Source organism: Puma concolor, chromosome C1 (genome assembly GCF_028749965.1).
Source record: "Puma concolor isolate L17-30 chromosome C1, mPumCon1.1.hap2, whole genome shotgun sequence".
Classification (NCBI taxonomy): Eukaryota; Metazoa; Chordata; class Mammalia; order Carnivora; family Felidae; genus Puma; species Puma concolor.
The window spans coordinates 81,438,669-81,466,423 of NC_141674.1; the positions used below are offsets into that span (position 1 = coordinate 81,438,669).

The 27,755-nt window shown below is 39.2% G+C and overlaps 1 protein-coding gene across 14 annotated transcripts in view; it reads left to right on the top strand.

Moving 5' to 3' along the window:
* RWDD3 (RWD domain containing 3) overlaps positions 1–27,755 on the top strand; it is a 252,870-nt gene that overhangs the window by 81,353 nt on the left and 143,762 nt on the right. For 2 of the 14 annotated variants that reach the window (XR_015254903.1, XR_015254904.1), the window contains 2 exons: positions 10,082–10,148; positions 10,802–11,146. The exons of 10 other annotated variants lie outside the window; for them this stretch is intronic. The gene's annotated coding sequence lies outside the window, so the exon portion shown is untranslated. Of the gene's footprint in view, positions 1–10,081; positions 10,149–10,801; positions 11,147–27,755 lie in introns of those variants that run through there. 2 more of the 14 variants (XR_015254902.1, XR_015254905.1) reach the window with 1 other exon arrangement.

The following is a 27,755-nucleotide window of genomic DNA, read 5'->3' on the forward strand; positions in this document are numbered from 1 at the left end:
TGACACAGGCATGAACAGAGAACCCATTTGTTACACTGAAATTCTGAGAAAAATGCTATTTATATTACTATGGTGTTTTGGAGTTAGAAAAGGGTTATTTGGGGGAAAAATATGTATTTATATCAGAGTCAGTAGGAATAACAATGAGACAGGATGCAAAAATATGATAGCATGGGAAAGAACAGCTCCACAGACCAGACCAGTTCTCCTTCAAGGTAGCAAGCAAACATTTCATAATGGGAACGCTAACAAGATGAGTGTTCTGGATTTGTTTTTCAGTTCCACCTAACTCTTTGTAACTTTACAATGTAAGATTCAGAAATTGGAGCCAATTACCATAATATGTGGTGGTTTGGTGGGAGCGTGTTCTACATCAGACAGTTAAAAGGTTTTATTGCTATTAGGAGCATGTTAATGCCCTTGATAATGTCTCTACTTGCTTTGTAATGTCTCTCGTTGAAGTATAGAATTCTTTTATCTTCTTATTACATTATGCAAAAACTTGAATTGAAAAGATATTTGCAGGAACATTTAAAGTAGTGCATCAATCAGCTTCAAAGAAGAGAAAATGTTCTCGGAATAGCTTATAAAAGGATAACTGTCAGTTTTATTTTGGATGAACAAAGGCGGCAACGTAAAAAGCACTTTATTGTAAAAGCATACTGTGCAATTCAATAAATATGCCATATAAATATAAAAGAGAAGAAAGTTCATAATTGTCTGATGACTTAAATGTAATTTAAGTAATACTTTTAAAATGCATCTACCAGTGAAGTACTCTTTTTCTTTTGGGTTCCCAGTTCTAGGCTCTAAGCCCCCATCAGGTGATAACTTAACTCTCCCTCTCTCTCTCTTTTCTCTCTGATAACGTAAGGACTTGAATGGATTAGTCATGGTCCTGTTTTTAATATATCTCAGAATGATACGGAAAGGAGTGTGTGTGTGTGTGTGTGTGTGTGGAAAGCATTAGCAAAAATTTTAACAGCCACTTACTGGTGCAAGCTTTTCAAAATGATTTGTTCTTATCTGCACTGTGTTCAGTGTTTCTCATCCTGTGCCATTGCAGCTATAAGACAATTTTTCATTTGAATGTGACTGTATTGTCACTTGAAATAGCATTTCTGAGTGTTTGGTGTTTGTTAGGTAAATTTAGTAGCATTGTAAGGTCTGGACTTTCTCAATCAGGGGTCTTTTTTTACTTTCTATATGAGGATCCTTGCACCCTTCCTTATATCTATATCTGTCTATCTACCTACCTACCTACCTACCTACCTACCTACCTACTTACCTATCTAAAATTGTAGAAAGTTGGCTTTTAACTATAAATGTTAACTATATAACCTTATTTTCAAATGTGTTTCCCAGGTAATAAACTTTAGCCTGACAAATCCTGCAGAGATTGCTCTTTTTGACAAGGTTTAAAACTCTACAGTGTGAACTGTCTATTAAAGAAAATGTTCAGATCCAGCACATGGAAAACATATGTAAATATTTAGAATCAGAAAAGAACCATCTACAGAACTCAATTTTTCTATAATTTGTGTTTCTACACGTATCTATGCACATCTAGGCACAGATAGTTAGCTCCCTGCATGTACAAAGCACGTGATAAATATTTGTTGATTAAGGTTAAAATATGAAAAGAAAAATATCCCACCCAGTAAAAATCTGTCTTCTGTTTTGTAACCTGACAAAGGGATGCTAATCTCTTATGAAAATAGGAATCTACATTTTTTCCCAGACTCAGGCCTTGAATGAAGATTCAAAAAAACTTCATTTGAAGTCAGGTAACCAGGCTAATTCACTCCCCCACACTGTTGTAGCTTATAAAATTATATTAATGTTTGTGACATTTCTAAGAAATAATCTCCGTTTATTTTAAAACTATAAATATGGCACCTTGTAATAAAAAATCAATTCATAACTTTATTTGTAACATCATTTTGCTAGCAACTTCTTTCTCATCACTATTGTACATGATGCCTAATTCATTAAAATAATGTTCTCATTTCAGTCAGTGGGTTCCATCCAGACTCCATAGGAAACAGTCCTCAGTCTGTTGTTACTCTCTGATATCCCCCATTTTCTCATCCCTTCTTTCTCTCAGCCTGTCTCGGAATGCTCTCATTTTGAAAGTACAAGGAAAATTGTCTCATAAAAGAAATTGAATAACAACAGAACTTCTGAGATTTCAAAAACGTAGAATTCTTAAGTTATTGAACTATGGGAAAAGCCGTAATTTATAACCAGCAAGTTAGTATGTTGTACACATCTGTGTACTGTTTCAGAAAATAAAGGTTGTTACTATAGCAACTGCCACATAATATGCAACATACGTTATTTGTGAGATGCCAGGCTTCCTGTTAAACACACACACACACACACACACACACACACACACACACACACAACTACCTCCTCATGGCTGCTCACTGATGTTTCAAGGATTTCCACCTTTTCCTTCACTATTGTAGGGGATTCTCATCTTTAATATTGTGTTGTTTTAAATCTTTTTCTTCTTTTAAGTTTCCTGTACTTTTGGAGTTTGTTGGCTAAATTACTAAGTTTGCATAGGACTGCTAGATTTGGTGACTACTACTGAGACATTTTTCTCAGTCTTACTTTGATTTAAAAAAAATTCTAATTAATGTTTTTGATATAGTGATAAATGCACAGGAAGGACACATATAGCACTGTGAATACACAGATGATATACACCTAGTAACATTTGAGTTGGCCCTTCCAGGGTTTTATAATTCTGTATTGTACAACCCTTCTGGCATTAAAACCTCTTTTTTGAAAAATAAAAATGTCACAAAGTATGCAACTACTTTATGGATATCATATGCCATTTGCAAATGTGTCTATCATACTTAATTTCATTTGAAACAGTTGTTTAGACAGTATGGATCATTTTATGATGAGAAAATTAACTCCTTGTGAAGGGTAGATTTCCAGTCTTTCTTGGTCATGGTGTGTCAGAGAATAAGAAAATTGACAAAAAATTCTGAAATTTCAATTTGGGGAGCGGTCCTTTTAGTTTTCTCGGCAGGATAATGAATCAATAAAAGAAACGAGATAATGATATAAAGTAGAGACTCCCTTTGATGTGGCTGGACAAAGCATCACAATGTCCAACTGTTTTGAAGCAAAAGTCTGAAAACAACCTGACACTAAGAACAATATTTTTTGACTCTTATTGGGTCTACTTTGTGGCTGAGATTTTTGATACGTAGATGGTGTCTGAGATGTGTGAATTTCTTGGGTATGGTGACTTTTTAGTCCAGATTTCATATATAATTACCATCATTGACATATTTTGTCGTGTTAGGGGTTCATGGGGAGCAGCATCTGAGTTTCCCTTTGCTCCAGAGTGGGCACTAGGTACTAGCTCTCCATAGAGACAACTACCTCTGTATCTGCAGAATGGTCTGTGCCATCAAAATATACCACCTCAACCCTGAAAACAAAACATGTCTGGTGAAAATGGCAGAATGAATAATACCTTTCCTTTTTTCAAAAAAACCAAAAATGCCTTGATAGTTTAATCAATAAATATTTATTAAACATCTACCATGTGCCAGGCACAGTTTGGGGGATATAAAGATGAATAAAAGCTTCCTGGTTTCCAGGGTACTTACAGGTCTAGTCAGGGAGAGAAGCGTGCCACACTACCCAGCACGGAGAGGCCCATGCTGGGACCCAGTGCTCCATGGGCCTCACCAGTCAACAACAATGACTCAACAAGAGAACAATAATGGCTAACATCCACTGAACACTTACTTTTTGACAGATACCTCAGGTGCGTTTGTAATTTAACCCACACAATAGTAGTCTGAGGGTTTTACTGACAAGAAACTGAGGCTGAAAGCGTTGGAGTAACTTGTGTGTGGTTATACAGCCGAGTTGGGATTCTCATGCTTGTTCTATACCTGAGCCAATACATCTTGACTACTAGTCCCCATCTGCACGGATAGCATCCTCATAACTGGCTTCCCTGCTGCCTCTTTGCCCCTGCAGTCCCTCTCTGTGCAGCTCCCACAGTGGAGAACGTGAATCAGATCACGTGTCTCCCTTGCTTGGACCCTTTCAGGAGCTTTCCATCATGTGTGGAATATAAGCTGACTTCTCTGCCATGGTCTGTAGTACCCTGCAGTTTGCTGCCTCCCGGCACTCCTTAAACTTCAGTTCCTACGGCTTTCACCCAACTTGTTCACTAGGCTTTAGTCCAGAGATTGGCACACATTGTGTAAAGGGCCAGGTATTAAATCTTACAGGTTTTGCAGGCCATTCAGCCTCTCTGGCAACTATTCATTTCTACTATTATAGCACTCAACTCTGCTATTATAGCACGAAAACAGCTAGAGACAACAAATGAGTGTGGGCTGTGTTCTAATAAAACTTTATTTACATAAACAGGTAGCCGGCTGGATTTGGCCCTCACACCGTAGTTTGCTGACCCTTGTTTTGGACTTACTATCCTTTTTTTTTTTTTTTTTTTAATTTTTTAATGTTTGTTACTTTTTGAGAGAGAGAGAGAGAGAGAACGAGTCAGGGAGAGATGGAGAGAGAGGGAGACCTAGAATCTGAAACAGGTTCCAGGCTCTGAGCTGTCAGCAACCGAGCCCCATGTGGGGCTCGAACTCAGGAGCAGTGAGATCATGACCTGAGCTAAAGTCAGATGCTTAACCGACTGAGCCACCCAGGCGCCCTCGGACTTACTATCCCTCTTTATGTTCCTCTAATATGCCAAGTCTCCCTATCTTAGGGTCCCACACTCTGTCCCCAGATCTTCCCTGAGCTGCCTCTTCCTGGCTATTAGCCCTCACTGTGATGGAGAGACTTTACTTGGCTGCCATATGTAAGCAGCTCTCTCCACCCAATCTGTACACCATATCATCTATTTTATTGCCTTCATGGCTCCTAAACAGGCAAGATCCCATTAATTTGTTTTCTTGTTATTTGTCTGTGTCCCCTCTCTAAGGTAGCTCTATGTGAGGAGGAATCCTATTTGCCTTGTTCACTGTGGTATTTCCACCGACCAGAGCAGAGCCTGGGGCATAGAATAGATACTTAGTAAATACTTTCAGTTGAAGCACAAGTCTGTCTGAAACCAAAGCTTGTGCTTTTAATGGTGTCTCAGTATTCCCTTTCTGTAAAAATAAAGCCACACCGATGATAATTTGAGGAATTGATCACATTGCACCCTAGAGGACCTCTGCACCCTGGCAAAAGCCCTCCTCCCAAGTATTTTTGGGTGACCCAGAAAATATTTCCATGTGGGTAAGTCTGATGTCTCACCTCGTGGGGTCCACGGAGTCCTGACCCTTCTTATGCTGCCATCCCTGTCTTTGTTGACAGTTGCCGTGTCCACTGGGTGGCTTCACTTGAACCAGGCTCCTCTATCACTTACATTGCTCTGCACTCACCCGACACCTTGGATGTCTTGCAACATCACCTCTGGGTATGACAAAGGCCACACAGTGATGGCCATTGCTCCTGATGGGCACTGCTTCTGTCTCTGCTGAGAATCGACCCCTCTGAGCACAGCTGCCCCTGTCAAGCATTGGAGCCCTCTATTTCCAGTCCCAATAGATGCCTCCACTTCAAAGCGCCATGCTGCTTCTGGCCAATGGTGGAGTTGGGAAGAACACCTATTTTTGTTTTCTTTCAACTTAGTGGTTCCAAGTTAGTGCTGCAGGTGCCCTAAGGCCTTATAGGATTTTCAGTTTTTTACTTAACTGTCATCTCTCTTCCTAAGTATAATAGGTGATGCTTATTATATGATGCTTATTGTGTGACAAGCACTGTTGGGGAGCTTTGTATTCATTAACTTGTATAATTCTCATGACAGAACCATGAGGCAGAAGCACTATTATTACCATCTCCCCTGAAGCTAGAGAGGTTAACTGACTCATTCAAGGCAACTAGTATGTAACAGAAGTGAAATTTGAATCCAGACACAGAGCTTTAGAATTCACACTCTCAATCCCAGTCTATATGACCCAGGCATATGTCTGTGGGGGTAGGCTAGGGACAGATACAGGAGACCAACACCACACTACTCCAATTCTCCCTTCCCCTGTCATCCTGGGGCTTGTTACCTACTCAGTTAGCCCTCTCAGTGCCCTATGCACACAATTCCTGCGTGCAAACCATTGTCTTCTAGATCTGTGCAGATGTATCTAACCATAAGCCGAGGGAGAACTGCCCTCCTGATACCCTTGATCAGATAAGTGCTAAAGTAGACGCTTGAAATGTGTCTGTAACACACAAAGGAGAAATCATGAGCTCTTTAGGGAAGGAAGTGTAATTTGAACTGGATTCTGAAAGATGAATATGATTTTGCCATTCAGAGACTTTGAATAAAAGGGTATAACTAGACCGAGTACAGACTGCATGATGTATAAGGGAACAGGTTAAGACATGGTGAGAGGTAAGCTGGGGAAAGGAGAATGGGGTGGATCTTAAAGGGCCTTGATGCCTGCTAAGAAATTTGGACGTTATTTTGTAGGCAAGTATGGGGTGGAAAGACGGGAGAAGTAGCAACAGCTTTAATGCCTGAGTGCTAGAGAAAAGAGCTCTCTAGTGTTCCTGTTGAGTAGAAGGTTTCAATTTATGGTTTAAAGTCTACTTGATCTGCTTGGTCTGTGGACTTTTATAATATTGGTTGAGACAAGAACGTATCTTCATGGTTCTAATGTTAACTGAATACTTACAATGCCTTTATCAAAATCAGTTCCATTTTGCTCATTCCTTGTGATAAAGTTTCCTCTCCCTGTGCCTGTTCCCACCCCACCCTCAGCAGAAGGTGAGGGCCATTCTACTAGAATGGCCCTAAGAAGTTCTAGAACTTCTGCTCCAGAGGACCTCAACCATGGGAATGATGTCATACCTGATTGTCTTCAATGGTTTCATCCAAGTTAACCAGTCTTCTGGAGACCTCTGCGGAATCTTCCAGCCTCCTCTGTGAAGGTTATGAAAGCACTGATTCTTAGTCTAAGAAACTGCCTTCCAAGTACAGTCATCTCTAACAACTTTGGAGACTCTTCAGTTTTTCATGGACACCTAATTAGGCATTTATTTACATTTCATTTTACTTACTCTCATGGCTCCCTTCTAAGTGGTGCACTAATGAAGTTCTTCTGTGACATCACAATGCTCCACCTGATGAAGTTTGTCTTCCCTTTGGGAATCAAATGCCCATTTGAAATTAATGAGTCTCTTGTAACCAAACTACTTTTGAATTTTGTCAACTCTGTCTGTAAGAAATATTTAGACTTGCCTGACTCTTGTCAGAACAGGTATCTTATTTCTTTGGCAAATTTACATAAAACGGTAGGGAGAATAACCCCATCAATCTAATCTATGTGTCCCTTCCACCCCACAAAGAGTAAGGGGTATGGAGAGTGGGAAATGATTTCTAAGGTCACAGAGGAGCAGGATCTAACTTAATGAGCCTTTGAGGAATTAAAAAGAAATGATCAGTCTGAAGAAACATTCACCATCCTTATAATTGGTTCTGTTTTTCCAGGGTCAATCCGGGAACATGAATTTTTCTATTCCCATGATTTTCCAAGTTTTAAAAACAGGGGCACCCTTTTATTTAAAAAAAAAAAAAAAAGGACCATTTTTTTTGATTCCCATCTATCAGACAGGTAACAGTGGAGTTACAGTGGTCAGAGGGGATAGTGCAGTCCCAAGAGCTTGTCAAATAGTGTCTTTCTCCTTACCCTACAGCTCCTCACCCCAGCCTCCAACTACTGCAGTGCTCTGAAGAATTTGATGGGAAAAGACCAGCTCTATCCCATCCATTCATTCTAACATTTACTCTAGGAGGTACAGCTCATATAGAAAACGGTGTAAAGAAACATTTTAAGAATGGTCTGTTTTCTCTTCATAGTGAATTACTCTAGATTTCCCTTGATTACCATTTGAAATGGCATGACTTCTTCAAATTACTACAAAGAACACCAAAATACAGCGGTTCTCAGAAGCATCCGTCTGAAGGTCTTTGTCTTCTTCCAGTCCATTAATTATTCTTATATTACATGTATACTCTTCCCACCAAGAGGAGGAAAAGGGTCCATTTGCTTCAGCTGTAATTATTGCTCTATTTTCAATGTTGGGGGTGCGAGGAGCACTGAATCATATAAAATATATATCCTGGAACCATTTATAAGTGGAAACCAACTTAGGACTATTTTTAGACTAATTCTAGTCTTTTTGGAGAACTGGAAATATAAAACTTTAAAGTCATCTACATTTAAAATTCAGAAGAAAAAATGAAAAACTTTATAGAAAGACAGTAAATAATGAAAGCTAGATTTCCATGCCCCCATTGTCATTTCAATTGATGAAAGACAGGAGAAGGGAGAGGGCTGGAGGGAAAGCATAAGATGTGGAGTGGCATGGAGCATGGGGAGAGAAGGATGGCTGGCAATTCAGGCACTTTCATTTGCTTCCGCCTCTGGGACTCCACCCAGGGTCTCCTTCATGGGTGGCATCACCCCAATCCTGCCCTGATGTCACCTGCTGAGCTACTAGGAATAACCTGTACCTTGTCTGCAACTTAGCCAACACTCTTTTTAAAAAAAATTTTTTTATTAGTTTTCTTTATTTTTGAGAGGCAGACAGAAACAGAGCGCGTGTAGGGGAGGGGCAGAGAGAGAGGAAAACACAGAATCGGAAGCAGGCTGCAGGCTCTGAGCTGTCAGCACAGAGCCCAGTGCTGGCCGAACTCAAGAACTGTGAGATCATGACCTGAGCCGAAGTCTGACGCTCAACCGACTGAGCCACCCAGGTGCCCCTCGCCAGCACTCTTTTTAATCCCTGCCTCTCTTGGCTTCTTGTGAGATGCCTTCTGGAAAAATTCCTGAATCTTCCTGAGAGTGCTTGCTCCCAATCTACTCTCCGTGTTCAAGGCAAATCACTATGCTGTAGTGGTTTTACTCTTTTTGAGAAGTGTTTTCCATGAATCCAGGAGAAAAGTAAACATTAAAATAGTTTATTCTTTCTTGAGGTGTTCATTTTCCTTGAAAATTTTTTTGAGAAATGCCCTTTTAATTTAAAAAAAAAATTAAGAATTCAGGGGCACCTGGGTGGCTCAGTCAGTTAAGAGTCCAACTGCAGTTCAGGTCATGATTTTGAGACTTGTGAGTTCAAGCCCCATGTTGAGCTCTGTGTTGACAGCTCGGAGCCTGGAGCCTCCTTCAGATTCTGTGTCTCCCTGTCTCTCTGCCTCTCCCCTGCTCATGCTCTCTCTTTCTCAAAAATAAATAAACATTAGTTTTTTTTTATAATTAAGAACTCAGCCCTGATAGAGAAGTGATTTTCTAGAATACTGTTTCTTAAACATAAGTCATTTCTATAACTCTTTCATGACTTTGCTATGCCTGCATACCATCTGTGATATTTTTCTCCACATTTTTCTTTAAATCAACTTAATTTTTTTAAATGTTTATTTATTTTTGAGAGAGAGAGAGAGAGAGACAGAGAGAGAGACAACGCACGAGCAGGAGAGGTCAGGGGAGAGAGAGGGAGACACAGAATCCAAAGCAGGCTCCAGGCTCCAAGCTGTCAGCAAAGAGCTTGACGTGGGGCTGGAACTCATGAATCATGAGATTATGATTTGAGCTGAAGTCGGGCTCTTAACCGATTTAGCCACCTAGGCACCCCATCTTCAAATCAATTTAAAAGGGAGCAATTCTAAGTAATAAAATTGGTGAAATCAAAAGTATAATGTGATGTTATATTTTTTTAAAAATAGGTAACAATGAAAATATTTGGATATGTGGCAACTAAAATTATCTCCCCAGCAGTAAATGTTCTACCATTTGGGAAATACCATTCATTATGGTAAATGGTCTGCTTCTGGCTTATGACTTTGGATATAAACTTAGGGTTTATGCACCAAGAAGAAAAGAAATGGGAAAGCTATTGGACTAGATTGCCAGGAGCCTACAGGTCCCAGTATAAAATTTATTAAAATCCTAGAATTTTTTTCAATATAAATAAAATATATGTGTAATCAACATAAATAAAATATATATGCATATGTATTTTTCATTTTGTACCCTAGTTTGGAGTGATAAAATTATTCCAAGTCTGGGGCACAGAAGATGATGATGCACCAGAACATCATTTAGGTAATTTGCTTGTTAGTTTCAGCCAGTCATTCCAAGTAGCGGCGCATTGTCCTGAAGGTGGTGTGGTGGCCCTCTCACTGTCCTGTATTTGTTATCCCATAAATAGACAGGGTTTCTGTGATTAAAAAAAAAAAATCATGCTACTTAACAATACTCTGAATCAACCCGGCGCCTTTGTGGTTTCTCAGGAAAAAGATAAAATAAGGTTATGTTATTACTTTATATTTTCCTTTTGCCATAGAATTTCTTTTTCAGTTTCCAGGGCAAATAGAACAAAGGATAGGTTTTTATAATTTGTTTTTTTCCAAGAGTATGTTCTGGTGTCTCATTATTTGGAAGATTGCTATGAAAAGAAGGATCAAAAACATAGAAAAGCATACTTAATTGTGTAATTCATAATAATAGCAATTTTTCCTGTTCATATGTCTTTTTGGATGCATTTTTTTTCCCTGAGAAAGACTGAATGGAATAATTTTCTCCTTTTTCTCTCGTTTTTCAAAACTATTGATGCGACACAATGCATGTTCCATAATAATCACGGTTATCATGACTTTGGGGACGCAGGATTTCAAGTGCACATGCTGTACAAAGTATTTTATGAAAATTTTGATTCTCACGTTTGAGGATAATAAAAGGATTCCTTTGCTTCTTAGAAAGAAACCCTGAAAACAAACGAACAGACGGACTCAGTGCACGGACACCTAGCCGAGTCTGCGTCTGGGAAGAATGACATGCCTTCAGCATGAAGTAGCTACAAGAAAAAGACATGTAATTAAGGAGGGGAGAAAATCAGAAACAGGAGCCATTAAAGAGACTGTGATATGAAGAACACATTGTACAGGAGATGTGACCACAGATTTCAGATCTGAGAGCTGAAAGGAAATGAAACTAGTTAAAATTCCACTGCTCATTCACTCCACAAGAGAAATAACATTCCTGTTCCATGCCACTTGCCACTTCTGTTTTAGAAACAATTAAAAGATGCAAATATTTGTGAATTGCTGCGTATGTTGCAATCCTGTTTTGAAAGCAAACAGTGCCCTGTACCTTAGGTTCTCACTGCTGGTTATGTTGGGATTCAGGGGTTAAAGCAAACCCTTCAGAATGAGTTCACCACTGCTACTCAGACAAAGGACACAACTCTGAGACTGTGTTCTGTTTGCCTGCAAGCTGTTGCCTATGCCAAATGAGCATTTTACAAACCATTCAAATTAAGTTGAAAATTTGTAATTATATTTTCCCTTTTAATTGTAACTTATGCAAATGTTATATTCCAGCTGTAGAAATAATTTTCGCTTCAGACTACAACATCCACATCAAATCTAGCATGTAACACCCCGATACAAGATTCTTCCCAAGCTGTAGTTGCAGATTTAGAAGGCTGGAGTTGGTGCTGTTAGTTATGGCTTCCATTGCTGTTACCCTGCAGTTAAGTATAGATTGCAAAGTGGCAATAGAGAAGAGAGACACCTTTGCTATAATTTGCTGGAGACAATTTATGAATAGAGCACGTAGAAAGAGAATAGAAGGCAAACAAACAAACAGGCACGAAGCCTAAGAAACCTGGATGTTTGGTAAAGTGAATATTGTATCCTTGCTGTAATTGATGAATCTGGCTTGCAGTGCATTAGATACAGGAAGAGGCTGCTTGTGACTCATTTGTTAATTGTCATGCATTTTAAACCATTTAGTGCAAACAGAAATTGAGTATTTTCCATTTTCAATGGAAATTTCACTTGGGGAAATCATGAATACCCTTAAAATTTTTAACCAAGAGTGAAAGAAGCATGGATTGTCTTAAACACACACACACACACACACACACACACACACACACACACACACACACGATGACACATGTGTGAGAAATAAAAAAGAAAAATCCCCCCAACTGCAGTATATTCTGATTACTGAAGTGCTTTCTTTACATAAATTTGGCAAAGTTTTCATATTCTTGCTAGGCAAACATGCGGGACCTTGATTTACTACAATCCAGTTGACCAAATAATTAGCTTTTTGTGTTGAACTGTTCTGGAAGCAATGGGAGAGATGGAAGAAGAAAGTTTACTTCACATCCTTAAATAATTCACCATCTTGTTGATAAACAAGGCACTATAATAAATGACACTTGGGTGTTTGTAGAACTAGCAGAGAGCTCAACACTTCATGTCTCAGTGGGGCAAATAGATCTAGTGTGGCCTAGTGATTTGTTCAAGGTCACACCTAATAGTGGTGAAAACATGTTTCAAACTTTGGAGGTCTAACTTCTTTTCCTCCTTTTCTTTCCGTCATTAAGGCATCTGTTAATTGAAAGTTGTACAACTAAAGAATCTATTTGCTAAATATGGGTCCTTCCTATACTTGCCCATAAAATGAACTTCAACTCAGTTAGAAATTGTATAGGTTTTAAAATACTTTCACAGGTCCTAGATAGAGATTGGAAGCTTTTGTTGATCTCTAATTAGCTCTGATTAGTTAAGATTGATTTTTAAACTGGGAAAATCCAAGATAAAGATCCCATGGCCCTGAAAAGGATGCTGTAAATCCATACGCTTTAGGTCAAAGAGCAAATGATTAAAAGTCCAGATTGATTCTTCTGTAAAAGGGCAGCGCAAGGAAATGCTAAAAAAGAATGTCCATGGACAAAAACCCTGGTGGTGTGTGTCATAGCCTGGGAATGCTAATGACCTAAGCCTCATTTATTACTGCTTTTGGCACAGTCTGTTACATAAGCAGCTCGGACAGTGACTATACTCATGTAGAGCTTAGGGGCCAATGTCTACAAATACAACTGGTGATAGTAGGGCTGGTGCTTTGGTCTGTGTGCCAGGATTTCCTACAGATAAGTATGGCTATGCTTAGTTCTTTATAAACCTATTCATTCATTTAGCAGTTCATGTATTTACTGATTCATTCATCATGAATTTATGGGGCATTTACTATGTGACAGGCAATATTATGTTTAACAGTGGGAATACAGGTTGGCAAAGTAAAAATTAAGTAATTTATTTAATGACTATCTACTAACTACATGTAAGTTAGCAGTCTGATGGACCCAGAAGTTCTTCATTTCCAGTCTCAGCTCTCATCCATAATGTCAGCTGTGCTGCCTATGTCCAAAGCTAGTTAGTGTCCCTAGATCTCTCAGCATCTCTCATCTAGCCAAAATGAATGTAGACCCAAAGATGGAGCCTCTTCCTCCTGTGTATCTTACCAGAAGGGCAATTTTCAAGCGTAACTCACTGAAGGGATCCAGCCTCAGTAGGATTGTGTAGGATCCAGCCTCTGTAGGATTGTGGGTAAAAGCATGGACTTTGGAGGTAGATTGTACGGCTGGCTCCACTAGTCACAAGATGAATGTCCTTACCACATATTTGGTTTTCTCCTCAGTAAAATGAGTGTACTCTGGAAAGTTTGCGGAGAGGATTAAATTTAAATAAATTAATGCGTGACACTTAATAAGGCCTGACAAATGGTGGCTAACGAGTACCATTTTGCTAAAATTTGTTCTTCTCTCAATACTCATTTCCATTTGCAAATGATGTCTCTTGCCTGCCATGTATTAGCTTCATGTGCTCATGACATTTTGCTGTGTGAGTAGTGACTTAGACATCTGGAGTTGGCGAGAATTTTTCTGGCTCCTTTTGGCTACTTTGATATACTGCTAATTGTTTAATTTTCTAGTGGTCACCTTGAGTGGGGCCACTGAGCTCATCTATGGATACTTTCTAGAGGGCGTCTGGAAGTGCAGCCTTGAAGGAGGCCGACCTATGCTGGCTTCCTTCCACAGGATGACTGTGATTTCTGGTGTGTAAATTGCTTCGGAGTTCCTTGATCTGTTCTTCTCCTCCCCTCCCCCACCTTTGCTTTCTACTTTCTTTCTTTTTCTTTTTTTTTTTTAATTTTTTAATGTTTATTTTTGAGAGGGAGAGCAAGAGCACGCAAGCAGGGGCAGGGGCAGAGTCTGCACTGACAGCAGAGAGCCCAATGTGACACTCGAACTCAAGAACCATGAGATCATGACCTGAGCCAAAATCAAAGTCGGAGGCTTAACCGCCTGAGCCATCCAGGTACCCTTCACTTTCTACTTTCATTTCTCTCTCTCTTCCTCCTCTTTCCATCTAGTCTCTGAGACATTTACAAACACACATTAGCTCCACAGTTCCTGACTAGGGTATTATCTTTATTAATGTTTGCAATCTGTGTGGATTATAGATCTTTCATGACCTCTGCAATGCCCCAGGATATGCCACTGCCGTTTATGTGTATAGTCTTCTACTTTGATGAAATGCAGATAAATTGAAAAATCTGCCAAGAATCGTTGTCCTCGGGATATTGGGAAACAAGCACTTTCATAGTTAATTGCGTGCGCGTTTTTAATCGTGGTCTAATAAATTGGCTTTTCCTTTTTATGCCTTTAAATTTGCTCTCAGAAATATCTCAGAATATTAACATTTTTGCTTCACATGTGGTCAAATGTTCATCCTCAGAGTACATGCTGAACTGGGCAGAGCAAACAAAATCAGGCAGAGTAGGCAGAGATTTTTTGTAAGTAGGAAGTAGGAGAAATTCCTTCAAGCCTTGAAATGCTATTAGGCATTGGGGTAAGGAAAATTCATATTTTCCCCATCTTGCTAACCTTTTTTTTTTCCCCTGAGCAAGAGGTCTCTATCCAGATCTTCTTAGTCTTTAGGGCACACAAGAATCACTCGGGTGGCTATTAAGATGCTGATTCCCAGGCACCACCATCCAGAGATTCTGAGTCACCGGATGACTTGGGTCCTGGCATCATGCACTTATCTTTTATTTTTTAAATGTTTATTTCTTTATTTTGAGAGAGAGTGAGAGAAAGTGAATGGGGGAGGGGCAGAGACAGAGGAAGACGGAGAATCCCAAGCAGGCTCTGCACTGTCAGCACAGAGCCTGACGCGGGGCTTGAACTCATGAACCATGAGATCATGACTTGAGCCGAAACCAAGAAATGCTTCACCAGCCGCCCCTGGTATCCTACATTTAAAACCACAATGATGCACGAGGACTGCTTTACTCTGTCCTTTGGTTTCTACTCTTGGCTCTGCACCTTTTTGCAGGCTTGGCTAAGAAAGCTGGTGCAAGAGGAGGTGCCTGGTGAAACAGATGCAGCCATGTCAGAGCTGTTTATTCAGAGCTCACAGCACTGCCTAATACTCAGTGCCATTGGGTTGTTGCTCAGGGAGACACCTAGGATTCTATTAATTATTTAGGGATCCAAAGTAGCCACCATTAATGAATTTGAATGTATTACAATGATCCTAATCAGAGTAACAGATGCAAAATGACAATATGATACACACAATTTTCCCCCAGCGAGTTACACACTATTAAGGTCTGTTGCAGTCAATGAATCCAGATGCTTCCACACTCTTACTGACCATGAAAGATCCTGGTTTCATTACATGAAAGAAAATAAGTTCATCCTGTCATCTTGCAGAGTTAAAGCGGGATCCAATTCAGCAGCTGGTAAGGCATCATAAGTTGGTTTGCAATAATCCTGCTTCCATTTCAGGATTGACTGAGTGGAAGAATTCTATTGCATCTGGGCTTATCATTCCCTTTACATTATTTTTATGCTTTCCCAGATGAGATGGTTTACTCTAGCTAAGAAAGCCTCTGATGGACTAAACAAGTTTTATACACACTGTGAGTGAGAAGAAAGTGAACTATTTTTATCGAGGGTAAATTCATTAAAATCAGAGTAACAAAACCAAAGTCAACCATGATAAAATGGGAAGCATAAAGCTTCTCAAGAGAAGAGTATATCCCTAATAATGTTGTCAGACTCCTGGTATGCATGAGGCTGCATGACAGCACTTCCCCCCTTCTTGTCTTAGGGATCATACAAAAGGAAAAGAAAGAAAAAAAAACAGAAAAGGAAGAGCCCCTGTCATTTTCAACCAGGAGACAAATATAAACCACAGACTCGGCAACACCTGTTAGAGCTGCCAAGAGAATCTGACACTGTGTAGTAGCTGTAGAGGAGGAAACAAAAAGAAGCAGCCCAGATGGTGAGACATCCCGGGGATGGTGGAACACAGGGGGTGCCAGCAAAAAGTACTCTTCCTGAAGGGGCAGGGCTCACTCGAAGTGCTAATGTTAACAAAATTGCACAGGAATTCAGGTTAGCAAGGCTGATGTGGGAGTGCTCCTCTCCTGCTTTGAGAAATACAGTAAAGGGCTTAATAAAGAATCTAAAGATGAGCTGTATTGGCAGGGAACAGCCTAATTCTAGGGCAGCAGTGAAGGAGAATGGAGCCTGGAAGGCTACCCTGGCCCCTCCCTAGTAAAAGAACTTCTTGAAAATGGCTGATTTGGGAAATTGTAACTCATTCACTGATGAAAAGTTGTTGTTGTTGTTGTTTTTTAATGCATTGCTAGAAAGATCCTGTGATGAAAAAATGTGGGAAAAAGCAACAAAACTAACCAGCAGATGGAGAACACTCCTAAGTAGATAAAAATCTTGTCCTCACAATTTTCCATGAATTAAAATAAAAATATACTCAATGAAGCAATTACCTTGATGAATGAAGACCGCAAAGCAGAAATAGAAGAACACAGAAGAGAGGTGGGAGTCAAAGGAAAATATGAAAGATGTACTGAAATGCAGAATAAGTTTGCTGAGTCCTCATGGGGAATAACTGACAAATTATTTTATTTAAAGCTGAGAGATAAAGTAATAAAAGTGAAAAGTTTATTTATCAGTACAAAGATAACAGAAAATTAATAATATACCAGTGGGTGATGAAGGGGAGAGAGAAATGAGTAGGGAGAGTAAGAAAACAGCACAGGTGACTTTGCTGCATAGTATCTGGGGCCTCATCTGAATGGCTGGGGGCTAGACACATCTGGGAGATTCTTCACTCACATGGTTGGTGCATGGACTGAGACGACTAAAGCCTGGGTTCAGCTGGAACTCAACCAGAGCCCCAAAGTGTGATATCTCCATATTGCCTGGGCTTCCTTGCAGCATGGTGGCTTCGGGATCACCAGACTTCTTACACTGGCAATCTAAGAGCAAGTGTTCCCAGAAAAAAGGAGAAAGCTGCATGGCCCTTTATGAAGTAGCCCTAGAGTCATGTAGCATCACTTCTGCTGTGGTCTACTGGCTGAAGTACCAGTCCACACAGACTCAAGGCAGGAAGCAGAGACACACCACTTCTCTAGAGGAAGGAGTGTCAAAGAATTTGTGCCCATGTTTCAAATCTGCCACAGTGTTAAAGGATTCAAATTTTAGTCTAATAGAGTCGTTATAAATATTTATCCCAATAATATAGGGATAGATGAATATTTTCTTAATGTGATAAAATGTATTTGGCTCAATGGAAATGCCAGAATCAAGTTGACTGGCAAAAACAGAGGCATTCCTTTTAAAGACAAGTAAAAGTTAAGGATGTCTGCTATTGCTAATATTACTTAACATTGCTTGAGAAGTACTAGCCAAAGCAGGTACCTGAAAAGAAGGAAATAAAAACACCATTATTTGTAGATAATATGTAATCTTTTACCTGAAATTCTCAAGAGAATTAGTTGAAAAAAATGCTACAAATAGAGAATTTGGTAATTAGTGGGAACAAAATTAGTACAAAGAAATTGATAGCTTTCATATACGAATAGAAGATAGGATGGGGAAAAATACCCTAGATATAGTAGTGACTCATAATATTAAATACCTAAGAATACATGTTTAAATGACCTATTTAAACAACAGTAAGAGTAACAACAAACTTTAAAACACTCCCTAGGAACACAAAAGAATTCTACTGGCAAACCTTGAACAAATCAATAGAAATGCTTAACATCATAAAGATGTCATTTTTTTTCTGAGCTAATTCTAATAAAAATAAGAATTCGGTTTTTTGAAACTAGGTAGTTCAATTACGAAATTTGCACTGGAAATTAAGAATAGCCAACAAAATGCTGAGAAGGAAGGGTATGGTGGTGGACCTGGTGGGAGGAAAACGAGACAGGTAATGCCATGTATCAAATCATATTTTAAAGCTTAAGTAGATGAAACCATGTGCCAGGTAAATGAATAGAAACCGATTAATGAAACAAAGTAGAGAATCTAGAAGTAGTCAAATATACACAAAAATAGACCTCAATATATATTGGAATTTAGTACATGGTGAAAGTAGATTATTCAAAAATTAGTGTTGGGCCAACTCTATAAACATCTGAAAAAAAAAAAAAGATCTTCTCAACCATTATGGTAGAATATATTCCAAATGGATCAAAGATTTAAGTTAAGGAACAAAGTCTTGACAGTACTGGGAGAAAACATGGAGGCGAAGGAAATTCCCTTAAGTCCTTAGAGTGGGAAATCTTTCTGACAATAATGTAAAATCTAAAAGAAGAGCATGATAAATACAACTACACTAAAAAAAAAAAAACAAAACACACACAAAAAAAAACTTTTGCACGTAAAAAACACCATAATCAAAGTCAAAAGACAATATAAACTGCAAACATTTTCAACTTCTTTTTTTTAATTTATTTTCAGAGAGAGAGAGAGAGAGAGAAAGAGAGGGAGTGAGGGAGAGGCAGAGAGAGGGAGAGAGATAGAGTCTCAAGCAGGCTCCACACTGTCAGCGCAGAACATGACCGGAGGCTCGATCTCAGGAACTGTGAGATCATGACCTGAGGTGAAATCAAGAGTCAGAGTTTTAACTGACTGAGCCACCCAGGCGTCCCCAAAATTTTCAACTTCTAAAGGGTTAATCACTCTAATATATACGGGTAAGAAATGGATAGGAAACAGGCCAATAATATAGCAGAAAATGGAAAAAAAGATACATGTAGATTACAGAAAAAGAAATCCCAGTGGCTTTTCAATGTATAAAAAAAATCCTAGACTTCATGCACAGAAAAATGCAAATTAAGTCTGCTCTGAGATGACACATTTTAACCTACAGGCTGGCAAAAATCCATATGTTTGATGACACACAGTGTTGAGGAAGTTGTAGGGAATCTCATCGATTGCTGGTGGAAGATGAATACAAACACTGTAACTTGTATTTGATTCTCATCTCAATGGCTAGGAAAAGAAGAAAATAAACTATATACCTTCCTCTTGATTTTTTTAGTATTTTAAAAGCGGTAGAATTCCAAAGTTTTTATTAGCTCTTCTGTATGATGATGAATTGCTAACTTAGTCATTGTACCAGAGTGGATGAAAGCCCTAGATAGTGGAGTAAATATTACCCTCGCAAATTACTTAACTACCCTGACCTCAGTGTTCTCATTCAGGAAATGGAAGTGGTAACTACTTCATAAATTTGTATTGACAATCAGCAAGAGTTTTGACACATGATAAGGATGAAATAAATGCTAGCTAATAATATTACTTCAAACTATATCTTCATAAAAGAGTGGAGTTTTTTGGAGGGAGGAGGGCAAGGTTGGAAACCTTACCAAAAATACCACTTAGAAAATCCTCTCATCAATATGGACGAGTCTTTTTTTAAAGTTATTATGTGAAAAAATTTTATGTGAAGTAATGGGTACATTTAAAGGGCAATGGCAGAAAAAAAAATGGAGTGATAAAAATACTCCTTTATCCCTCCTTAGCTGCTATTCTACCAATGGGGTTAGGTTGGGGTTGGGTAGACTAGAGGAAATGGATACTTTTCCTTTAGTTATCCTTTCTCTCTACCTTTTTCGATCTATCCTCTTCTCTCTTTCCACTTGGTCAAAAAAAAATCATAATGTTCATGTCTTCCTTACCTTGGACAACATCTTCCTTTGGTTTCGTCGTCTCATGGAACTTTCTCTCTGACCTCACTAGCAAATTTTTGGTGGAGGATGCTACCTTTGCTGCCACAGGACCATCCCCTTACTTCTTGCTGCCTGGGGTCGAGCTCCTCTTTTCACACTCCCACTGCATCTGTTGACTCTAAGGATACAACCACTCAATGACGAAGTCAAAAATTCTTGGGGGTGGTCTTCTTCCTGGACTGTACCTGCATTTAGCAGTTGATTATCTTTCTTTTGGTGCACACTTCATTCTCCTACTTCTCCCACTCTTCTGCCCATTTCTTTACTGTCTTTCTGTGACTTTGCTTTCTTTTCATTCCTTACTCATCAGTATATGCACATCCCAAAGTTTACTCTTTATCTTTCTGTTCTTTTTCACCATTTTCTCCCTTGGAGATTTTATGCAGTCTCACAATTTCAACTCCTGGAACACTATAAACTATTCTGTGTGAGGAATCAGGCTCTCTCTCTAAAACTATAAACCTTCTGGGGGGGTGGCTCAGTCATTTAAGCGTCCAACTTCAGCTCAGGTCATGATCTCACAGTGTGTGAGTTTGAGCCTTTCATCGGGCTCTCTGCTGACAGTGCAGAGCCTACTTCAGATTTTCTGTTCCCCTGTCTCTGCCCCTACCCACTTGTGTGCTCTCTCTCTCAAAAATAAATAAATTTATAAAAAACAAAATAAAACAAAAAGTATAAACCTTCCAAGTTAGAGGCAGGGAGAAGAACTCTAAAGGGCGACTTTCTTTTGAGGCAGGGTAGCTATATACATATCCCTGACACTTGTTCCTCTTTCCCCATTTTTCTTCTCTTAAGGTTTCTCTAAATGTTTTCTTCTTTAGTTGTGTCTTTACCTGGGTTTTTCCACAATAGGGAGAATTTTCAAGAAAAGATATTTGGAAAATTCCAAAAAGAAAAAAAATGAAAAGAAAAATAGAGAGGGAATAGAGAAGTAAGTGTGGATTTGTGAGATATTTATTGAAGGCAGGGCTGTGATTGATTTGCTATGCCAGTGAAGGTGAAGGAGGAGTTGAAGGTGACTCCAAGGTGACTCATTTGGGCAACTAAGTGAATAGTAGTGATATTAATCAAAATGGAAGCACAAAGGAACTCACTTTGTAAGGAGGATAATGAGTTTGATTTAGGACATCGTGAGTTTATTTATTTAAAAAAATTTTTTTAGGGGCGCCTGGGTGGCGCAGTCGGTTAAGCGTCCGACTTCAGCCAGGTCACGATCTCGCGGTCCGTGAGTTCGAGCCCCGCATCGGGCTCTGGGCTGACAGCTCAGAGCCTGGAGCCTGCTTCCGATTCTGTGTCTCCCTCTCTCTCTGCCCCTCGCCCGTTCAAGCTCTGTCTCTCTCTGTCCCAAAAATAAATAAACGTTGAAAAAAAAAAAATTTTTTTTAATGTTTTATTTATTTCTGACAGAGAGAGAGACAGAGCATGAGCAGGGGAGGGGCAGAGAGAGAGGGAGACACAGAATCGGAAGCAGGCTCCAGGCTCTGAGCTGTCAGCACAGAGCCCGAAGCGGGGCTCGAACTCACAGACCGCGAGATCATGACCTGAGCCAAAGTCGGATGCTCAACCGACTGAGCCACCCAGGAGCCCCAGGACATCGTGAGTTTAAGCTCCCAGTAGGTGCTTTGGAAATATGAGTATAGGGGTGATATTATTAAAATGTGTTTTATAATTTTCTTCCTCCCTGGGAGTAGAAGATCTCATTCATCCTCATAGCTTCACCTGTTGTCTACATGACTATGATTCCTATGGCAGTCATCAGTGTTGGTCATCTAGTATTTTGGGTTTCTGCTTCCCAGATATATGGCAGGATGTACTTGCTGCCCTTTTGAAATTAGCTGTGATGACAGGGCTTTGTTTGCTAATAAAATGCAAGAAGTGACATGTGTAATTTCAGTGTGGAAGCTTGAAACCCAATACCTTATTGCCACATTTCCTCCTCAGTCACAATGGGATTGTGAAAGTCCTTTTTTAGGCATAGCCTCCTTCAGCTAAAGGCCCTGGTGAGTATGACACAGAGCACCTGGGCATGTCATGATTTTGAGAAGCAAACCTTTGTGATTTTAAGCTAAGTGTTTGTTACCACACCATAACCTCCTATTCCAATGAATATAATTCCTAAATCTTTATCTCCACCCTCCTCCTCTACTGAGTGATCATAAATCCACAAATTTTTCAGAGCAGACCTCATTTTGGGTAATTTTATCCTTTCAAAAAGGGTCAATTACTAAATGTAAAAGTAGATTTGACTTGCTTCTTATATACCTTTATAAGATCTTAGAACAATGGCTTTAAAACTCTTTCAACCATGATATATAGTAAGAAATAATTTTACATTGGGACCTAGTAGGCACATCAATCAGAAATAAAAACTTCATGAAATAATACTTAGTGTGAAGCATGATAGTTTATTCTATTTTATTTCACTTAAAAACACTTATTGCAAACCCCTAAGTAGATGTTATGACCCAGTAATGGGTCTTAACCTATAGTTTGCAAAACCCCAACTTAGGATGTGAGCTTTGGGGTTGGAGTGTCTAAGTTCAGTCCTGGCTCCTCCATTTACTACTACTGTTGTGTAACATTCAGTAAGATGTATGTTACCAGTGAGGGGCACCTGGGTGGCTTACTCGGTTGAGCTCCTGACTATTGATTTTGGCTCTGGTCAGGATCCCAGGGATGTGGGATTGAGCCCTGCATCAGGCTCCATGCTGAGTGTGGAGCATGCTTAAGATTCTGTCTCCCTCTGCCCCGTCTCCCGCTCTTCTCTCTCTCTCTCTCTCAAAAAAAAAAAAAAAAAAAAAGGAAAAAAAAATGTATAACCAGTGAGTCTCAGTTATGTCTTCTATAAAATGAGATACTAATTTCTACCTAATTACTTATTTTGTAATTAAATTGGATTAAATGAGAACACATACAAATATATAAGCATTTGAATAGATATACAAATATACAAGTAAAATTATGTATATGTGTGTATATATATAAATTTAAATTGCTGGGCATATTTCCTGAAACATTTCAAGTGGTCATAAGACCCAAACCTTATTTTTGGTTGAGAAGATAAGTCCTGGCAAGACTAACAGATCTGATGATCCAACTTTTCAGGACTGTGGTGGGACAGACATATCCATTGCTGACATATCAAACCTCCCTGGTCTACCTGTTCCCACGGCCATTGACCTCCCCCATATATGCTCAGTTAACACATTCCTTCTATGCAAGTTCAGCTCATGCCAGCTCCCTATGGATGTGGGGCTTGTATACAGGGATCCCCCATGCATGTTGGGGACCAGAGTTTGCAGTGCCTGAGGATACTCTGCTCTTATGACCATATCATGTTGTTTTCTCAGCCTTCTTCCTGCCAGTCTCAGTGACTTTGTTAAAAAGAACACCTCCCTGGGGCACCTGGGTGGCTCAGTCGGTTAAGCACCCGACTCCAACTCAGGTCATGATCTCATGTTTTGTGGGTTCAAGCCCCACATCCGGCTCTGTGCTGACAGCTCAGAGCCTGGAGCCTTCTTCGGATTCTGTCTCTTTCTCTCTCTCTCTCTCTCTCTCTCTCTCTCTTTCTCTCTCGGATTCTCTTTCTCTCTCTCTCTGCCCCTCCTCTGTTCGCACTCTGTCTCACTCTCTCTCTCTCAAAAATAAATAAACACTAAAAAAAAAAAAAAAAAAAAAAAAAAAGAACACCTCCTTGCCTCGGACCCAGCTCAAATTATTAACCTGTATGAACCATGTGCTCATCTTTCTTGATGGTCTGGTGGCCTTATCTCCCCACATGATTATCAGCTCATAGAAGTTGCTCAGTAGGTGTTTACTGATGAGGTCTTCCTGTAATTGTCTTTACCTCCTTTTTGTTTTCCTAGACAATGCCTATTAATCTTTCAGTTCTCTGCTTAAAAACCACTTCCTCTGTGTGCTCCTATCTTGAGCTCCTAAGGTCCCCCTTCATTTTCTTATCTTTTAATACTTTCCAAGCAATTATGAAATTCCTTGTTTAATTGTCTGTCTTTCCTGCTGGAGTATGTTTTGAGAAGGTAAGGGCTATTGTGATTGGTTGTAACTTAGGACCAGTCACAGTACTTTTTACTAAAGAACATTTTGGTGTAGATCATTCTAGACCAAGTGTCACATACTTGAATGTTTGTATAGGTGCGACAGCTCATATATGTGAGTCAAGTCAGCAGGTGGGATTTGAGGAAAGTGGAGATTGGGGGCCTCTTTACATCAGCCTAAAGGGGCAGCTACTACTTTACATCAACAGAACATTACACAGAGGAAGTAGCCTCTCATTGCTAAAAGTTCTGATTTTTTTCTTAAATTTGAAATATCCTTGGGTTTTAAATGTTGGCAGCTAGTGTTATTTTTAATTTTTTTTAAGTTTATTTTTATTTGTTTTGAGAGAAAGAGACAGAGAGCAAACAGGGGAGGGGCAGAGAGAGAGGGAGACAGAATCCCACGCAGGCTTCCACCATCAGCACAAAGTCTGATGCAAGGCTGAACTCACAAATGCCAGATCGTGACCTGAGCCGAAGTTAAGACTCGTATGCTTAGCTGGCTGAGACACCCAGGTGCCCCTAATGTTTTTTTTAACTAAAAATAAATCCCTATAAAGTACTAGATAACAATCTTTACATTAGATATATGGAATATATGTATATATTTATAAATACATATTTATAACCTGATTTTTTAACCTTATTTGTGAGCATCTTTCTTAGTTTTACCTATAATTTTCAGTTCCCTTATTTGTCAGGTGGGGATAATAAGGTATTATTTCATAGGATTGTGTGAAGATTAAAGGAAATCGTGCGTGCAAAGCCCAGCGAGCAAAGCTAGGCCCACTGTAGGTGATCCACGAATGGGGTCCCTCTTCCTTCTCTTGTTGAGTCTTCACGTTAGAGAATCAGCAGCTCGAGAAGTGGCTAAAGAGAATGTGCTCCCTAGAATGCTCTGTAAGGTGTTCACAGATATTGAGGTGGAGGGGCTTCTATTGGCAAATAAACTCGGAGATTGTGACCTAAGCCAATTTAATCATATATCTTTACAACTTCTTAGAAACTTTAATATGCTAATGTGCCTCGTGACCCTTCAAAAAGAGAATAGAGATGCAATATTCCTGAAATTTAATTGACCTGAATGAGTGTCTTATGAAGCACACTGTGTAAAAAGCTGAATCCCAATGCCTGAATCCACTGAAGTCTGACTTCAAAGTTTCTTTGGACACGGTGGTCAGAGCCCAGGACACAAGCTTCCACCATGTGGGCCTGTGTTGCCCAGCTGCCTACCTTGCTAGCCTGCATGGGGTTGGCGCTAGTAATCCTACAGAGTAAGAAATCCAGGGCCCCCAAACAACTTCATTGATCCTGCAATGCTTTTGTAGCAAAGCCATAAACAAATGTGCCCACTGAACAGCAGTAAGTTGATGCTGGCTAACGAAGCCACCCCTCTTGCTAGCATTGATTTTTATCTTTAACTAGCTATTCTCCCAGAAGAACCAAAGGAGGTGATTTTATTTCTGTTGATTCCATTCTTAAGATCGTTATGTTGATTATGTGTATTCTCTTTTTTCGTGTAGATGTTTGAAATTTCCCTAGGAAACATTTTCTTCTGCCTAAGATTGCATAGAGCATCATTTTAACACGTAGTAAATGTTGCTGAGTAGAAAAATGCATGCATTACCACGTATTTTTGCAAAGTAAGAGGTTTATATCTTTGTAATTATTTTCAATGTGTGTTTATTGATTTTTATAATACAGGGATATTAACTTGAAAGGGAACAAATTACATACAACAAATTAAGCACTTGCATGGATTAGAAAATCGAGGTAGTGCACTCAAGGCATGACTAATATGAAGAGTGTTGCACGATAGAAGAACCGCGTGGTTTTACATCACATCTGGGAGAATTTCATCCAGCCACTTGTCTGAAAGGATCTTTAACTGAAATGCAGGTGCAGGATGGCATGCATTTATAGAATTGTAGTATTTGAGAACTGCAAGAGAACCGTAGCTAGGGAAACTGAGGACAAGATGAGTTAAGAACCATACACAAGGTCACAGAATATTGTTGGCATGGCCAGAACGAGAACCTAGGTTCATGGACACTGACCCTGTGCCAACTTCCCAGCCACTCATAGTGTCTCCCTATAACCATTTATCAGCTCTGTGTCCTTGGGCAAGTAACTCTTTCCTCATTCATAAAATAAGAACAATACCTAGGTGATGGAATAATGTACATGGACATGGCATTAGTTTAGTACATTCACAATGAGTAACGTTTCATTCATTTCTTTGAGATGTATATACTGAGTCTCTACTAAGTTTCAGGCATTAGATTTTCGGAGAACAGATTTTTCCTTCCAGTACAGATACTTACTATGAGTTTTAACATAATTTATATGGCGTATTTTTAAGTGTGTAGGCATAATACCTCACATTTGAATGGGAAAAAAAAACTACAAAGAGGGGGGAAAAAAAACTACAAAGAGGGTACATTTAATAAAGCAAAAATTCTAGAATCCAAGCACTTGTAATATGAATCTAGAACTCATTAGACTAAAGTTGCTATATAAACTACCTTATTAATGTCATTAACCTTACCATCTTCTCATGTCTTTTTAAAAAGGACAGTGATGAGTGATTCTCACCCTCTTAAATAATGGATCAAAAGTTCCAGGAAGGTGGAAGTGCAGGGGGGCTTTCAAATGATTTAGGTATCTCCTGTCTGTCCTATATCCAGGAGTTTCCCTTCAACTTGTTTTCTTCCCAGTTCAGTGATCTTGTTTGATTTATACTTGAGGTTTTTAGGAAAGAGGATTTCAAAATGGGAGACAAAAATTCATCAGAATCCTGGAAAGATTCAGTTCATGGTGCCCATGCCCTGGGTCTGCTTCTTTGGAGAGGTTGGAGTTGAACTTTGTAGAAATAGAAGACATGGTGGGTAGTGATCATGTAGGTCATGTAGCGTTTGTTGAACAATGCTGGGCACTTCCACCAAAGATAACCTTAGATCCGCTAGTTTTTTAGAAGTTGAAGGTGGGGTTGGAAGGAGTAGGGTGTGGAAACAGTAATAGATTTGAACATCCTCTTCATCGGGACCTGATATATATGACATATCTTGGCTAACTCTGGGCAGGGGAACTTCTGCTCACGACTATAAGAGATTGGAATTGCCTTACAGTTTCAGACTGAGAACTGGGGGATTCCGAGCAGATGACATCTACTCTTTAGGGGAAAGTCATCTCTAGATATCTCTGGTTGATTTCATTTTGGTTGATTGTTCTTCTTGGTTTCTAAATGCCACAGAAATACTGTTGGCTCTAGAACACTTTTTTTTTTTTTTTAAGTTGTTTGGAGCAAGTGCCAACTTTTCTAATAAGGTAGACAGATTTATTCTTCAATTCATATTTGGCAACCCTGGTATTGCAATAAAGTTTTCCACTTTCATAGATAATCAGTAATTATACATTGGTACTTGCTGTCATCTGATTCTTGGCTTTATCTTCCTCTGTTTCATTAAATTTGAAAATACATTTTTCTGAATGTTATTATATTGCCTCAAATCTTACATATTATGTTGGTAAATGGGATGTCATCTATGGGATAGTCTTCAATTTACCGATTATTTCTTCCCTACAAATTTATGTATTTATTTTTTAAATGCTTATTTGGAACTCTGAAAGCACTTTTCCCACATAAATATGGTGAGTTTTCCATACAACTCTTTTCATCTGTAATGCAGCTGAAATACCGTACATTTATATTGAAAAGTAGAGAAGAAAACAATTACTAAAA